Raw genomic sequence first — 14,756 nt, forward strand, 5'->3', positions numbered from 1 at the left:
GCAGCCACATTCATTCACATTTAGGTACAACTTTTTGGTGCACTAATGTTTTGTAAGGAAGAATCTGAAATGTGTAACAGACATCTGATTTTTAAAAATGATATAGTATTGGGCTCGGCAGTGTGGCCTAGTGGCTAAGGTCCTCGCCTTGATCCCATGTGGCCGCTGGTTCTAATCCCAGCAGCTCCACTTCCTCTATCTCTCCTCCTCTCAGTATATCTGACTTTGTAATAAAAATAAAATACATCTTTAAAAAAAAATAAAAAAATAAAATAAAAATGATATAGTATTATGCAGAAGGCCTACTAACTGAAAAAATGTAAAATAAATTAGCTTCATCACATCTGTGAGTACTACTCAGTCGTCAAAATTGATTTTGATAAATAATTAAATAAAAGTCCTTCATCTACTGCACTGCATTGCATTTAATGAATCAATTTCTTTAAGCATGTTATTTTTTCTTTACCTGCTCCAAAACTCCCTGTCAGGAGTTTCACATATGCATAACTTACATGTGAAACTTATGCTTATATGTGAATCTTAATACCACTGAACCCAAAACTCTTCATTTTCTTGTAACTTGCCAAAAAAATCTGACCAAGCATATCCTCCAGCTAACAAATTTGTGTCTGCTTCCTATAGCTGCTTATAAAACTTAAAAAAAATTGTGACTGTATTTTGATATAATTTCAATTAAGAGGAGCAGGCCTATTTTAGGCAGTGTTACCCAACAGATAAGACAATAGAAGCCTTGAGAGTAAATTACCTATTAAGTTGACTACTCCTGTTTTTCTCTAGGGTTTTAACTAAGTGGAATGAGAGACGGTATTGTCATATCTTGGAATTTTATTCTGAAGAAACCAGAAATAAATATTTGGAAAACCCATTTTCCTTATTTTTTTCCAACATTAGTTTCTTTTTTTATTATTATTTTTTGATACAGTTTAATTGCTGCTGGGGTCTCCCTTCTCCCTCCCCAATTTCCAAACCCTCCCCTTGTTTTCCCCTCTAGTTTCACAATGGATGCCTTTTGTGAATTTTCACAAGACCATCATGCTACTGCTGGAGTATATCCCAACCATGTAAGAGATTGTCAGTCATTTCACTGTGCATTCATTCTTGTATCCAGGGTGATATTCAGGATACAATGAGAACTAGATCTTTGTTATTTATGGGCAGTACCAATAACAGTGATAAAAAGGACATTGACCATCTCAGGTAATTATAAACAATCAGTCTCTTATGGATGGTTAATTAATGAGTTACATCACAAGATCTTATTACAAAAGGTTCAAGTAAGTAGGAAGTGACGTAACATAGGATTCACATGTAATATCCCTAGATTTGACATCTTATTATCTTATATTAAACATATGATATCTGACCTGTTGAGATTGGCTCATTTCCCTTAGATAATGATCTCTAATTTGGCCCTTTGGCCAAAAAGTATTTCATTTTTTTTTAATCGCCGAGTAGTATTCCATAGAGTAGATGAACCATAGTTTCTTTATCCAGTCCTCTGTTGATGGGCATTTAAGCTGCTTATATCTTCTTGCGATTGTTGATTGTGCTTCAGTGAAAATTGGGGTGCATGTTTCTTTCTTGTGTAACAAATCTTTTAGATATATTCCTGGAAGTGGTATTGCTGGATCATATGGTAGGTGGATTTTTAATTGCCTACGTGTTCTTCATACTGACTTCCATAGTGGTTGCAAACCCACTAGCAGTGGAGTGGGATTCCTTTTCCCACATAGCCTCACAGCAGGTGTTGTTGGTAGTTTACTGTATGCGGGCCATTCTTATTGGAGGTAAGTGGAACCTCAGCATTGTTTTTATTTGAATTTCCCTTAATGTTAGGAAGCTTGAGCATTTTTTCATTTGTCTTTTAGCCATTTAAATTTATTCCTTTGTAAAGTGTCTGCCCATTTCCGGTGCCCATTTCTTGACTGCTTTGTTTGTTTTGATGTATGGTTGTTCTGGAGTTCTTTGTATATTCTGGAAATTAGCCCTTTGTCTCCCATGTAGTGTGCAATGTTCTCCCATTCTATTGGTTGCCTTTTTACTTTGTTGATTGTCTCCTTTGCTGTTCAGAAGCTTCTTAGCTTAATGTAGTCCCATTTGTTTATTTTGGTCTTGACTTCCTTTGCTTTTGATAATTTTTCTAGGAAATCAGTGCCTACACCTACTTATATCTTGCAGAGTATTTACAAGTTTGTGTTCCAGACGTTTGATGCTTTCTGCATATAGGTTTAGATCTTTTATCCATTTAGGTTTGATCTTTGTGTATGGTGAAATGTATGGGTATTTTTATTTCTGCAGGCTATTAGTCAGTTGTCCCGACAGCATTTATTGAAGAGATCTTCCTTTTTTCCTGGATTTTTTTCTGTTTTCTTGTTGAAGATTAGATGATTGTGCAAATGTGGGTTCCCTTCTGGTATTTTTATTCTACTCCATTGAGCTATCTCTCTGTTTCTGTACCAGTACCAGGATGTTTTGATAACTACCACTATATAATATATCCTAAGGTCTGGGATTGTGATCCCTCCTGCTAGGTTCTTATTCTTCAGGATAGTTCTGGCTATTAATGAATTTTTGTGTTTCCAGATGAACCTTTGTATCATTTTTTCGGCTCTATGAAGAGTATTCTTGGTAGTTTGATTGGAATCGTGTTGAATATATATATTGCTTTTGGTAATATGGACATTTTGATGATTTTGACCCTACCCATCCAGGAGCATGGTATTTTTCTCCACTTTTTGAAGTCTACTATTTGTTTTCTTACTGTTTTGTAGTTTTCCTCATAGTAATCTTCAACATCCTTTGTGAGATTTATTCCCAGATATTTATTTTCTTCTCTGTTATTTTAAAGTGTACCATGCTGGTTAGTTCTTCTTCAGCCTTGGGGTTGTTTGCATACATTATGGCTGTTGATTTCTTTTCATTTATCTTGTACCCTGCCATTTTTCTAAACTTTCATATAAGTTCTAAGTCTCTGTATTTGGTCTCCTAAGTATGGAATCATGTTATCTGCAAACATAAATAACTTGACTTCCTCATTTCCAATTTGAGTTCCTTTGATTCGTTTTTCTTGTCTGATAGCATGTGAGAGTACTTTCAATACTATGTTAAATAGCAGTGGTGATAGTGTACATCCTTGTCTAGTTACACATCTGACTGGGAAAGCTTATAATCTTTCCTCATTCAATATAATGCTGGCATTGGATTTTTCAAATATTGCTTTGATTATATTGTGGATTGTTCCTTCTAAGCCTACCTTATTTAGCGTTTTTAGCATGAAGTGGTGTTGGATTTTGTCAAAAGCTTTTCTGCATCTATTGAAACTATCATATCTTTCTTGTTCTTCAGTTTTTTGATGTGATGTATCACATTTATAGATTTACGAATGTTGAACTTTGCTGCATGCCTGGGATTAATCTCATTTGGTCCAGATGAATAATCCGTCTGATGTGTTCTTGTATTCTGTTGTTTAGTATCTTGTTGAGGATCTTAGCAACGATATTCTCAGGGATATCAGTGTGTAGTTTCCTTTATCTGTTGAATCTCTATCTGGTTTTGGTATTAAGGTGATGTAGGCCTCATAGAACAAATTTGAAAGAGTTGCCTCCCCTTCTATTGTTTTGAAGAGTTTGTGGAGGATTGGGGTCAGCCCTGCTTAGAATGCTTTCTTGTTTCTTGATGTTGGCACCAATTACAATAAAGTTAGCTTTTAATACTGCCTTGGTGCTATCCCACAAGTTTTGGTATGTTGTGCTTGAGTCTTTGTTGGTTCAAGAAATTTTTTGATTTCTTCTTTAATTTCTTCTATGACCCATTGTTCATTTTAGAAGCATGTTGTTCATCTTCCAAGAGTTTACAAATTTCCTGGGGTATTTTGATTTATTGATTTCCAGTTTCTCTGCATAATAGTCTGAGAAGATGCATGATATGATTTCTGTTTTTTTGAAGTCAGTAAGACTTGGGAAAACCCTGCTTCAATTATCAGCCTACACTCTTACCTTTGGAAAAAAAAACACAGGGAGCCAAGTGAAAAAAAGTTGACAAATTCTGCTGTATGAGATTTTTGTTGTTGTTGTTGTTTTCCCCTTTGTATGTTTTTTTTTCCTTCTTGTTAATATATGGTGAGAGCTTAGTGATTCTTTTTCAGCTTCTGTGATGAATATTATTATGGTTAGAATAACTTGTATTTAAAAGAAAAGTGGTGTAACTTGATTCTAATTCAATTCTACTCTTATATTTCAAAAAGTTCTTAGAAAAGTGGGACTAAAAGTTCAGGGAATTTTGGTTCAAGTTTTGTAATGTATACATGGTTTTTCCATGCTATCCTTCTTCCACAAACATTTTGAAAATTCCTCAAACATAGTAGGTTGGTTCGAACAGCTCTTAAAGGACTAATGTAGCACGTTAGGATTCTGGACAATAAGATGCTGGACTCTATGCATGGTATATGCTTGCAATGAAAGAATCATGACTGGATTTGAACTGTAATACTGCAACAAGGTAGAGGAATTCACCATGAGGGGAGGGCATGAGGAAGGGTTGGGGGAATCCAAGAGCCTATGAAACTGTGTCATAAAATGAAATGAAATTAAATTAAAAAAAAAAAAGAAAGAAATAGGCATATCCCGGATGGTGTAGGAGACCAGGCCCTTTCCCAGGTGCATTATGGGGAAAGTGGATCAAAAGTGGAGTAGCTGGAACTAGGAGATACTGTGCCAATCTGCTCAGGATATAAATACTTCATTTTATGTGCAGTTACCTATTTCCAAATCTTTACAAGCTGCATTATTGCTGTCACTTCTTGGTCTATTTCTGTTGATTGTCTTTCCTTGTATTTTTGAGCCACATTGTATTTTTTAATGTATTTTATATTTCTTGCCTAGATGGTCTTACCTAAGATAGTCCTTATATATACTTAGCATTATTTACATATCTCTAAAGTACTTTTCAAACTTTAGCTCCTTTTCTCCACAGTTAAATTCATAGGAAGACATTATATGCCTACTGGAACTTGGGTCTTCATATGTACTCAGGGGCACTTAAAATATTATGATTAAAAAGGTCACAATTGGAGATGCCGTTTACAACCTAGATTTAATTGCAGGTTTGTACTACAGTGAGAGAGGAGATAAAGAAAGAGAAAAGCAACAAAATCCCTTTATGTAGTTTGTCAACAAAAGAGTAGCTGCAACATTATGAAGAAAAAACTATAAGGCCTCAAACATCAATGAAATACAGTCTCTCTCAAAAGGGTAAAGAGAACTAAACAAATTAAAATGTAAATAAATAGTAAAATTACTATTAAATAGAAGAATTATTTTGTTGTGGTGGTTTGGGAAAAATTAGTCATCTTTTGTTTCCATACAGTTTTTTAATCAAATTAAAAGTAGGCAGAAAGAGCCAGATGGGAAGACAAATAATTCTGGAAATTTAATACAACCTTCATAGTGTCTTTCTAATCACGAGTTCTGAGATATACTGAAAGGTGGTAAAATGTGTATCAAAAATGAAGAAATAGGACAGTTGGTACAAGCGCACCAAGAATTGATCATAGTAATAAAAATAGCACTCTATTAAACAGCCAGAGGTGTGGTGCACATCTTCAAGGATTTAGAGGAAAAAGCATAAAAAATGATGAGAAAGCATGAAAATAACCTCATCTGAAATGAAATCAACTGGATATGGTTATTAGTGCATTAGTATTATTCAAACTGAGGAAGAGGCCATGAAAACGGAAACCACAAAACAAACATCTGCTTGGTGTTTTGGTGCTGTGTGATCTAAGGGATGTATAATTGGAGTTTTACCAGTAGTGGCAGAGCAGAAAAAAAGATATTTTAATGGCACTGTTTTCCATAGTTAGTGTAAAACAGAAACTCCTCAATCTAAGACACACCTAACTCCAGAGGAAAAAAAGCCACACCAAAATACACCATTTCTCGAACTAGTGATAAAGTCATAAAGCAACTAGAAAGCAGTGTGTACATAATGTATATATGTATATAAATGATACATGTATGTGACACCTATATGTATGTGACATAAAAAGTAAAAGTGAGGCAGCTTCTCATCAGAAACAATGCAAATCAGAAAATACAGAATGAGGTCAGCATTGAGAAAGGAACCTAAAATTCTATATTCAGAAAAATAATCTAAATAATGACATTTTCAGATAAATATGAAGAAACTAATGAAACTCAGCACTAGCAGACCTGTGTTACAAGTAGTGTTGCTTTATGCTAGAAGAAAAATTGTACTAGGTAAAAAAATTACCTGCACAAATAAAGAGCCTCAGATATGATGAATGAAAGGATAGACATTAAATAGTGCTGTTTTCTCTATTTTAGATTTCTTTCAGATCACTGACTTTGAATAAAAAAACAACAAAAATAAGAACTAAGATTGTGTTTATAATATATGCAGAATAAAACTTATGATGAGAGTGCAAACAAGGGAAGGAGAGGAGCTAGTTCAGTGGTACATCAGGCTAATCTTCCACCCTCTTGTGCTGCATCCCATATGTATGCCAGTTCATGTCCAACTCTATACTTGTAGCCTGGGAAATCTGCAGAGGATTGCCCAAGTACTTGGGATTCTGCACCTACATGGAAGAGCCAGTAGAAGCTCCTGACTTCCAGCTTTCAGCTCTGGCCATTGTGGCCATTTTGCGAGTGAACCTACAGATGGAAGATCTCTCTGTCTCTCTCTCGCAACTTCTCTCTGTAAAATCTGCCTTTGAAATAGAAATAAATAAACCTTTAAAAGGGGGAAAATGGAATATAATGTCTTAAGATTATTACTTTGTTCATGCAAAGCTATTTAAACCATTGGAAACCACCAAAGATATTAAGCAGAGATATAGCAGATAACTCAGTAGAGTAGATGAAATGGAATACTTAAAATTTAGCTATTTCAAAAGGGGGCAGGAATCGACAGAATGAAAGGACAAATGGGATAACTGTATAACAAATAGCAAGACAGGAGACATAATCAGTGCATGAACTTTTTTCAATTTTTTGCAACAAACTGAAATTATCTTTTAATTCAATTTTATTTGAAATTTTTGAAGTACACTCATAGACTCCAAAGATCTGGGAAACTTTTTATTATAAGGATATGCTAAGCTTAAGGGGCATTTGGTTTCTGTTCACAGCTACTGAACTGTTGTTGGAATTCAAAATCAATCATACACAAATGTAATAAGTGTATCTGTGTTCTCAATAAAATTTTTTTTGTATGCTACACATTTTGGCACAGCAAATTGGGGCACTCACACCCCATATTATACTGTTGGATATTTAGGGAGTGAACCAACAGTTGAAAGACCTTCTCTCTCTGTCAAATCTTCCTTTCAAATAAAAATAAATAAACCTTACCTCTACCTGTGCGTCTGATTCAGCTACTTACTGATACTCCCAAGAGGCAGGCAGGCAGTGGATTGTGGTTGAAAAACTGAGTCCCTACCACCAACACAGAAGAATGGATGGATTTCTTGGCTTCTGATTGGTCTAGCCCCAGCTATTGTAACCATTTGGGAAATTAAGTAGCTTATCCAAGAATCTGTGTATATATGTGTATGTGTTGGTCTGCCTTTCAAATTTTAAATATGTTTAGAAAAATGCAGCTGACCTTTTTCTTTTAATTTTAGATGATGTTAACATAGTTGATGAGAGTAGGGAAAAATGAGTGTGATCATTATTTCCAAATTTTATGTTTCTCTTTCTTGTTTTGGCGAGGGTACAGGGATGGGGGAGGCAGGGAGAGATAAGAGGAGAAGCCATACTCAGTCTCCCAATTGTTCCAATACCCAGGGATGGAGAATGGCCACTCGATATCAAACCAGGGTTCCAATGTGGCCCATTATGGGTTCAGCCAAGGGGATTTCGATAGTTCTGAAATGCTGTCGATCTCACTGATTCAAGGATGAGGGAACCCTTTGAATGTCCATTGACTGACATAGTTGACCACAGATTCTCCATTAACTCAGATATTTGCTGTCATCATTTGACTGGGATAGTTGTCCAATTTGTTCTGTCCTCCTTCTTCTGGGATCGTACAGATGTGCCCTGCAGGGCTCAATGGGCTGCCATATCCTCCATGTGGATCTGGGCCAGCAGCTGACCTGTTTATAGTGTATCAACTCCTAATATATTGGATAGAAAAAGTACATTTTACATATAAAAATACAGGTATGTTAAAAGGCTGGGGGAAATGTACCAGACAAAAACATCAGAACATTTTTATAAAAATTAAATTAATGTTAAACAGAAAATGTCTAGACAAAGTTTTAGCAGAGTTAAAGAGGAAATTTTTACAATGATGAGACAGTTTATTGGGAGGACCTGCCATCCTAAATATATGTTTATTTAACAGTACATCTTAATAAATATTGGAAGGAAAACTGTTAATGAGCCAAAAGGAGATAAATCCAGGATTATTATTAGATAGTTCAGGTTTCCTCTCTGAATTATTAGGACAAATATTTACAAGCCAATAGATAAATAGAAGTTTGGACAACACGAAAAACTAAACTGACCTAGTTTGCATTTGTAGAGCATATAACCCATAACAACAGAATATACAGGCTTATTTTCCCTCTGTGCATGGAGCATTCACAATGATAGGTTGGTCTGAGCCAAAAAAAAAAAATGTCAATAGATTTTTATGTTTTCTTTACAACACAGAATTAAGTTATGAACCACTAACAACAACAACAAAGTAGGAGCCTCACCCCCAGGTGTTTGGAAATTAAAAGCTACACTTCAGGCCTACGAGTCAAAAAGAAATCATAAGGAAAATGAGAAAATGCTTTGAACTGATATGTTGATGAAAGCACAACATGCCAAAATTCGTGGGACGCATGTAAAATAGTGCCTAGAGAGAAATAGGTAACTTTAAAAAGAAAAACAAATTAAACACAAAGTAACAACAAGCAAGAGAATAACAAAAAAACAGAAATCAGTGAAATTGGAACTAAACTCAACAAATGGGGAAACAAGTGAAACGGAGAGATAGTTCTTTGAAATCAGTGCAGTTGATAAAACTCTGATCACAAGTAAAGAGAAGGGAAGGATCCATCTACGTAGCTGTGGGAATCTTGATGATGAGGGTCTTCAAGATGTTGAGTCACACGATTGCACTGAGGTCTGGATGCCAGCTCTTCAGTGTCCAGATCGTCCTGAGACTTCACTGTCATCACAATTCCCTTTATCTCTTCTGTATTGAAACAACTGTTTCCTAAATTTGCTTTCTCCTTCTCTGCTTTCACATTTTACAGAACAAGTTTTCCAGCAGGTTCTTGAGAAAAGATATGTAAGAGGTAATTTTTTTGCTAGTACTTTTGTTTCTCACTAAGCTTTAAATTTCATAGATGGTAGGTCTTTCCACTTGGGTTTCATTTATATTACCTTAAACTATTAGGTGTTGGGAAGGTAATTAAAAGTAGTTATTTAAAAATATTCCATGCCAACATTTTAAAATGCTTTTTTCCCTATATTAATGCTTCCAACTACATGAGGGAAACATGAGTTTCATATATAAGGAAGAAAATTTAGAAGATATTGCTGTAAAAAGAATCAATCCCTTTACATAAGGTTTAGTTTTTCCTGAACTGTATTTAGCAAAATGGGCATATCAATTTGTATACATTTTCTCTATTTCAAGGTAAGATTTTCTTTATCATCACTAATATTGGTAAGACTTGGTCTTTGGAAACTCGTTGTGTTGTATCAAACTTAAGTATGTATGGAGTTTGTTAACTTAAGTGGTTGGTAGAAAATCTGGGGCCTAAAAAAAGCTTTGGTTCCTATGGTTGTTTCATATAAATTTTAATGAAAAGTGCCTAATTCGTTCACAGTTTTTATGTCTTTTAGTAGGTCAAAGGTGACTTTTCTGTAAGTGAAGTGTGTGTGAAAATATAGAATACTTAAGAAATATAGAAGCATTCCATGTATTATTATCGGCATTTATCAGAACTGGGAAATTAATGGATATCATTGGAAAAGTATGTGGCAAATGTTTGCTACAACTGACCACCATAATATTTCTGATGCTGCCCAGGCCAGGCCACATAAAGGTCCACACGTACACCCAGGCATACGGCTGAGTGAGTTTTCAGATTATCCCAATCCATAACCTTCATGTTGCCCAAGCTAGCACCACATGGGATGCAGACATACTTTCCTACCTGAACTCCACCTAAATTTGTAGCTAAGTAGGTGTTATTTGTTAGGTAGCAATAGTTAATTGGGACCAGAGAATTCTGCTTATTGATAACCTTGAAAAAAACACTAGTGAAAGATTAGAAAAGGAAGATTTGTCACTATATGATAGCCTATACTACACACTCCCATGACTGTAAGAGTATGCACTCTATAAGCATGTCAGCTGTGGGCCCAGTGGGGGTTATTCGAGGTCACTCCAACTAAGCTACAGCTCCTGCTCGTATACATGAGGGTGGAGAGTGTGGTGGGCAGGGTTGGGCTGGATCTGAACATCCATTGGTTTACGTAAATGACGGGGCTGGAGACAAAAGTGACTCAGCCAGTGCTACTACTACCATACATATGAACTGATGTGCATGAAGGACAGAGCCATAACCCATACTGGCAAGCACACTCAAGTGTCAGATGTGGGATTACTTCAGATTAGGTTTCTTTGGGGAGCCCCCAACAGAAGCGCTGTAATGTTGTTTAGACATTTGTTCAATTGTCAGCTTCTCAGTAGCATTGATGATTCTATTCTCTCCACACGTTACTTTCCTTTTCTTTTATAGCTTGCAGTTTATAGCACTTTATATAATCTACATGCTTACCATCTGCCCGCATTAAGAGAGCTGAAACATGGCTTCTTGTTTTTTGGTTTTGTTCTGTTTCTTGTTAATACAATATAGATGCTCTCCCAAATATTTTGTAGCTTAAATTGTTCACAAACATTTATAATCTGCTTGTATCACAGAAGAAATGATACAATATTCATAAACTTGTAAGGGCTAAGAATAGTGGGCACATAATTAAGGTAAATTTTTCATAAAAGGAGTAACAAAGAATCTTCTGATCTAAATGATCACCTCTCTTTTCATTTGTGGAGGGAAAAAATTTTTAATGAACTTTTTAAAAGGCTAATGTTACATTAAGCATTGAAAATATCATTTTAAAAACGTGTATTTGGGGGCTCCATGTGCTAAGTAACTAAATTCTTACTTGGCACCAGAATCCCGTATGGGCACTGGTTTGTGTCCTTGCTGCTCCACTTCCGATCCAGAACCTTGCTTATGACCTGGAAAGCAGTGGAGGACAGACCCAGAAGAAACTCCTGGCTCTTGGCTAAAGAAGAACTGTTCAGGTAGCAAAATGTCACAGCAAATGAAAAGACTGTTGTCAGCACAAACTAGTGTTTTGAAGTACTGTGAGAAATCTACTCTCATGTGAATGACATGAGAAAACAACATTTTGAAATAAGGCTAAAGAATTGTAAGGTCCTTATAGATCACATTAAATAAATTATAAATGGGGATTTCATTTAACTATGAAAAGAAGCTCTCATTAATTTTTACAGATGGAATTCATGTGACTTTTGCATTTAAAACATTTTTGGGACTCATCTTTGGTGTTTCAAGATGACTAAATTGCATGATAACTGAAATATTTTAAAAGCAACTCTTTAAAAGTCTTAAAATAATAGATTCCTTAGTTTTTGCTGTACTCATTTCCAGCATCTTATTTGTCCTCTAATAACATTTTTCTGGTGTTTGATTGCCATTTCTTTAATGTGGTATTGTTTTGGTTTTCACTTTCTTTGAAGATTTATTTATTTATTATTTGGAAGGCAGATTTACAAACAACAGAGAGAAGGAGAAAAAGAAAGAGAAAGGTCTTCCATCTATCATATCACTCCCCAAGTTTTTGCAGCAGCCAGAGCTGAGGTGAGCTGAAGCCAGGAGCCAAGAGTTTCCTCCAGGTCTTCCACAGAGGTACAGGGACCCAAGGCTTTGGGGCTTCACTGCTGTTTTTCCAGGCCATAAGCAGGGAGCTAGTTTGGAAGTGGAGCACCCAGGACATGAACTGGCACCCACATAGGGTGCCAGCACTTATAGGTACAGGCTTAACTTAGCAAATAAATGTTTATTTCAAAAATGAAACTGGACGCTAGCGTAGGAGAGGCTACACATCAGAGAAAGCATATGAAATAATACATGGATTAAGTAAAACACACCAAGGAAGGTACAAAATGTGTTCATATGGAGATAAAGAAAAATATAATGACGTAAAACTATAGAAACAAAGGGATATTTAAGGTAAAATCGAGCAGTGTTCTAAAATACAGAAACATTTGAATCAACATACTCAAAGATCACATCAGTGAAAATTGACTGAAAACTATTTGTACTGAGGCATATCATCAGAAAGTTAGTGAACTTTAAACATGACCAAAAAATAATCAACTCACTGTTAAAAGTAGGAGGAAAATCAGGCTTGTCTCTGATAGCTGCACATCAACATTTAATGCCAGTTGGCAGTAAAGTAACATCTGCAGGGTCTTAGGAAAAATAAGATATCTTATAACTTAAATTCGACTAAACTGTCTTGAAGCATAAAAATTGCAACTTTAGAACTCAGGCAATGTTATTCAAATGTACCCTTGAAAAAATTCCTAGAAAATGAACTACTACCAGTCAGAAGGAAATAAACAGAAAAATAATCATAGAAGAACTAGCAGCAGCATTTAAAACATTGAACCACAAAATAAAGACAGAAATGTGAGAAACAGAGCTAAAGAACAAAATGTGAACTCTACATTCCCTAAACATAAAAATATACCACCTCGACCAGTATTCTCCCCTTTTTCTGAGTTGTTGCATCTGTTTTGTTTTTCATTTTTAGTACTTGGAAGTCAAATAATGTCAATTACATATGACAAATTCTGAAGAACAAGCATAATTTGATGTTACTTCAAGAAAGGCTAAATTATTTTTAACTGAAAATATACCAATATCGTTATTGCATATAGAAATGAACTAATACATCTTTACTACTAAAATGAAGGACAGATGCATAAATTACATAAGTTAATTTAGAAAAACAAAGTTGCTGCTGGTAAAGTGGCATAACAGGTTAAGACTCTGAAAGCAGCACCAGCATCAAATATAGACACCTGTGTGTTCTGGCCTCTCTACTGCTAAATCTTGACTGATCTGTTCTGCAGTGAGAGGAAAACAACTTACATGTCTAGCTGAATTTCTAAATAATGTTTATTGTAGTCAGAAATAGCTTAAGCCTTTGGAACAAAGATACAGGGAAACTATAGATAAATACAACAGGGTGACTTACTTAAAGGAAAAAATATATAAAAAGAAGTAATAACAGAATCAAGACCAACTCTATCTTTCAGATGCCCAGTGTCCCAATTATCATTTAATGGTAAGGGAAATCAGCCAAAAATAACATTAGTAACAGTAGGGTTAAGTGGCATATTGATTTTCAAAAATAGATTTCTGATTACAATAGAAAATATTTAGAAATACAGCTAGACAAGGTAAATTTATTTTCCTATCACTGCAGAACAGATCAGTCAAGATTTAGGGTAATGGAGAAGTAAGGAGATACAAGCAATAGCGTTTGCACCAAGTTCAGGAACACTGCAAAAATGAGCACTGTCATGGACACCATTTAGTATTGTATTGGGTCGAACAAATCAGGAGAAAATACTGTAATTTTTAAAAAATGAAGTCGCCGGTTGCAGATGTTATAATTGTATACCTTTACTCATCACCCAGAATAAAATCAATTGAATAATTATCACAGTTAATTAAAAAGTTCATTTACATTTATGACAAAGGGATAGGCATTTGGTGCAACATTGAAGATACAGAGTGAAATTCGTGCATCCTTTGTCTGCTAATTTGCACCCTGGAAGGCAACCCTATTGTATATTGTATGTATTTGTTTCCAATAGCTTCTATAACAAATGAGCCGAAATTAGTGGCAATGTAAAGGATATTGATTCTCTCACATTTTCAGAGCCCACAAGAGTCTTCATCACCTCTTCTGCCTTCTGAACACTGCTGGCATTCCTTCACATACAGACACATCACTTGGGTCTCTGTCACCATGGCAACATTGCCTCTTTCCTTTTGTGTATATCTGTGTGTCTCTAATAATCACCCTTGTGTTTGCATCTAAAGCCCCAACTGGATAATCTAGGATTATCTCTTCATGCCCAAATCTTTAATCACACAAGGAAAGACCCTTTTTTCTTATTCAGTAACAGTACAGTTTCCTAGGACCAGTGCATGATACCTTTGGCTAATGCAGCCTAGTGCAGTATATTAACTTCCTGTCCATGATATATAATAATGCTATCCATGTACCATCATTGGGAAAATCAGGAAGGTATCCCAGGCACGGTGCTATGGTAATAATAGTTAGACATCACCTTGTTTAAGGTGTAATTCTCTCACTGAGCCCTGCTTACTGTGTGGTTACTTGAACTGGTGGAATGTACAAAACTAGAAACTCAAAAAGACTAATAAACATAGAAATGTTATAAATGATAAGGTAGACATCACATGGCAGTGAGAAAAGATGAACTAGTAACTACCTAATGCTGAATACATACTGTAGCACAAATATTTAAGTGTAAAATGTGAAGTCATGAAACAATTTGGAAAAGCATTTTGCCTTACAATCTCAAGAAGAAGAAAAAAATCTTCTAAACAAAGCTCAAAGTGATTCTTATTT

The 14,756-nt window shown here is 35.3% G+C and overlaps 1 long non-coding RNA gene across 1 annotated transcript in view; it reads left to right on the forward strand.

The window, feature by feature from the left end:
• LOC131480367 (uncharacterized) overlaps positions 1 to 14,756 on the forward strand; it is a 174,092-nt gene that overhangs the window by 148,877 nt on the left and 10,459 nt on the right. The window lies entirely within an intron of this gene.

Source organism: Ochotona princeps, chromosome 5, assembly GCF_030435755.1.
Source record: "Ochotona princeps isolate mOchPri1 chromosome 5, mOchPri1.hap1, whole genome shotgun sequence".
Taxonomy (NCBI): Eukaryota; Metazoa; Chordata; class Mammalia; order Lagomorpha; family Ochotonidae; genus Ochotona; species Ochotona princeps.